Genomic DNA, 3839 nt, shown 5'->3' with positions numbered 1-3839 from the left:
AAATATTACTTGGCTAGAAGAGGCTTTCTGACCCTAATAGCACTCATTGCTCAAAACAAGCTGAAAAAGTGGATGAGAATTCCACAAAGGACAAAGTAAATGGACAGAAACATATAAGAAGCCACCAATGAGAAACACCTACATCATGAGAAATTATTACTATTAGGATTTTAAATCTAGTAAATGTTTAAAAAACAAAAAGCAGTAAGTTATCAAGTGCCATTCAATATTTTATTTGGCATAAGGTGGGTTTTTTGTTTGCTTGTTTATTTTGCAGTACTGGGGGTTGAACCTTTGCACTGAGTTATATTTCCAGCCCCTTTTAAAATTCTTTATTTTGAGAGAAGGTATCCCTAAGTCACTAATTTGGCCAGTCTGGCATGAACTTGTGATCCTCCTGCCTCAGCATTCCAAAGTGCTGGGATTACAGGTATGCACGACCACTCCCGCTATCTGGAATTAGTTTTGACACTAAATTAGTAGTAAAAGTCATTGTTCTGCATCCTGGTAAATCATTATCTAAAGTCGAACAGCTACACAGAGTTAAAATCCCTTAAGATTCAATTCAGCTTTTTTCTCCTTGTCTTGAGTCACTTCAAAACACAGAACTTTGTCCCTTTGACCATTTCTTCATCCTTCTATTTGGAAAATCCACCAGTTTCTCAGTTGAGTCAATGCAACTTTATAATTTTAAAAATAGCATCTTTTACAACTGTAAACATAATGTAAATGTTGAGATCTCTCTTTGAAGTAGAAAGTAAAACTTCCCAGAGAAGCTACACTGACAGGAGCCAGGTTGCCTCTCTATTACCTGTGTCATGATCTTGGGCCTGTGCCTCCATTGTCTCACCTGACAAACAGGAAAACTATACCCACTGTCATGCAATTCAGGTAAACATGTCAAGGAGCCTGGGACCTTTGGCACATTTAAACATTTGCTATTGGGCCGGGGGTTTAGCTCAGTGGCACAGCGCCTGCCTGGCAAGCGCAAGGTCGTGAGTTCAATTCCTGGTACTGGAAACCCCCCGCACCAAAAAAATAAATGTTTGCTATTATTTCGTTTTATTTACCTCCAAATTCTCATTTGATTTCATAGGTGACACAAGGTTTGCCCACCTACTAATGTGTTATCTATGGTTTTGATTATCTTCCATGTTTCCATTTTGGTCAACTGATACATTCAAACTTATTCTGTATATGTAACACAGGCTACCAAGGCAGTTCCTAAAAACAGTACTGTATAAATACATATTACCTGGCCTTGAGGAACTCATATGAGTGGGGAAACACTACATGAACAACTTATGCAACAATATAAAGCCATATAAGATTGTAGTATAAACAGTGAATGTTCAAAGAGCTCACTGTGGGTTGCAGAGTTTTTGTCCTACACTTAAAGGTATGTGGGATCTTTGTAAATGGAAACAGGGAAGAGTGTTCCAATGTACTATTCATTCCACAAACACAGTATATACTGAGTACCTCCCTCAGGCCAGGCTTTGTTCTAGGTGTGTGCACGGGGGCCTGTAAGGGATACAAAACAAGTTCCTGCACTCTGGGAGCTTAAAGGGCACTCCATATGAGAGCCAAGTTTTTTCATTTTGTTTGTTTTGTTTGTGGTACTTGGGATGAACCCAGAGCCTGGGGCAAGCTAGGCAAGCACTCTATCACTGAGCTGTATTCTTAGCCTGAAAGGCAGGTTTTGAAGTGAAGAATGAGAAGGGCTTGTCTTCCTATCATAGGAAATATCAGTGAAACAATGCGTTACAGACAGGAGCCAGTGCTATTATTACAGTCACCATGGATTCCCAACAGTCACAAATGTACAGAAATTCAAGGATAATTCAATAATTAAGTTCTAAGGTTTATAAAGCACAATAAGGGGATATTCTACATATTTCATGACACAAATAAGAGATTTATGAGAATGTACAGTCAATATTATTGGGATTGCTTTTGTTAACAGTTTCTAAAATTGTGCCCAAATGAATGTCTAATAATGCATTGCTTGTATATTCTTGTGTTTTGGGGTATTCTTTACCCTTACCTTTTTCTTTTCTTTTATTTCATCTATCAGTGACTGCCCACAAACATCAAAACTGAGAAAGTGCCTAAAGATGCAGGTGGTGGCAAGAATCTATAACTAAGAGAAGTATTCACTTCAAAAGAAACCACAATTATCTTTTTCTACTTAGATCCTCCCACTGATGCCAACTCTCCACACACCCCTCTGCAAAAACAATGCCTTCAGGTAAACAAAGCCTACTGTCAATACTGACTGGCAAAGCTTTCTCAACCTCTCCCTCTTCCCAATGAGGGACCACTGGGATCTTCTGACTAGGTAAATCCCAATCACAACACACCTCTCCCAGCACCTTCCCCAGCCTTTCCAACTCTTTCACTCCCAACGCGCAAACTGTTATACTCCACCAGCATTCTCAGAATCTTGGAATTGGTAGGCTTGTGTAAATAGTTACATTGTATCTTTGTAAACATACATAAAATAATCTTATTGTTTAAGAAAGTCAAAACTACATTAAATTCAATCAAAACCTGAGCTTCTCTAATGTCAACAGAATTGTGTCTAAGACATTTTAAGTCAAACTGAAAAAGCATATACCTACAGTGCAGATAATCTAGCATTCTTAACATTTTACGCTCAATAAAATTGTGCAAGATTGCAACAAACAGCCAGCTCACTATTTTTTCATCTCCTTACTTTGGTATTGGAAAACGAGTCTTCACGCTTCATTATGCCGTTTGTTTCCCATTTAAGAAGGGGACATTAAAGCTTTCCCCAAATTTACTTTTTTCCTATGTCATGTAATAGCCTGTTTACTAGGTGACAGTGTTACAAAATGGGGATGGGGACGTGGATAGTAAGAGATACAGGGCTTTGGAAACGACTGAATACCCAAAAAGTTTCAAACCCATCTTCCAACTTGACAAACACACTAATTTACTCCAAAAATCATTATTTATTGCCAGTATTATCTTACAAAACTGATAACAAGGACATATAGTCCACATCTGGACAAATTTAAATCAAACTCACATATTTAAATATTTTTGAACAACCTATGATTATGCAAAGAGTTATCCCCGAAGATTAAATGAGCTAAAGCATTCAAGACCACTTGGGAAAGGCCTGGTAAACAAAATATTACTACTCAACACTGACTAGTACTAGTTTTCCCAGTGTCCAAATTTCAAACTAAAAGGTTCCAAAATCATGTCTGTACATGAAAACTAACATATAAAACACCCTGAATAAAGCTGGTATTTTTACTATACCAAATAATGGTCTTAATCTAATGAAAGATGAGATTAATTGTACCAGATAATCCTTAAAGGCCAGAAAACTTGCTTCGGGTACTGCTACCTCTTCTCTCTACTCATCGATTAGGAATATAACCTCTACACGGTCTCGTGTGAATTACACTTTGCAGTCAACGGATACCAGAGAGCTTGCTCAAAGCGAATAGTTAAGCAGGTGGACGAGTGGCCCCTTACTTTGAAGGCGGCACCAACCCTTGAAATCTGATCGCCTCAATACTGATCTGAAATCCTACAGAAAACCAGGACCTGTCTCGTGCTGGAAAACACATTTTTCAAGTCACTAAACACATCTTCTTTACATATCCAAAAGTCACTTAAACTAGCAACGCCAAGGCATCCTGGCCACATCTGTCTTCAAAACACTCCACGATCTCGGCCACGCGCCGTCTACCGTGCTCGAGGTCTGCGGAGGAGCGGAAGGTCGGCCTTCCTCAAGCCGCCCGGCCCTCCGCGTTCGGCCCCGCGCCCCAGCCGAGCCGGCCCGACCCGCGGCTCCCGGC

Source organism: Chinchilla lanigera, unplaced genomic scaffold, assembly GCF_000276665.1.
Source record: "Chinchilla lanigera isolate Chin_1 unplaced genomic scaffold, ChiLan1.0 scaffold00135, whole genome shotgun sequence".
Classification (NCBI taxonomy): domain Eukaryota; kingdom Metazoa; phylum Chordata; class Mammalia; order Rodentia; family Chinchillidae; genus Chinchilla; species Chinchilla lanigera.
Note: the sequence above shows the minus strand (reverse complement) of the source record.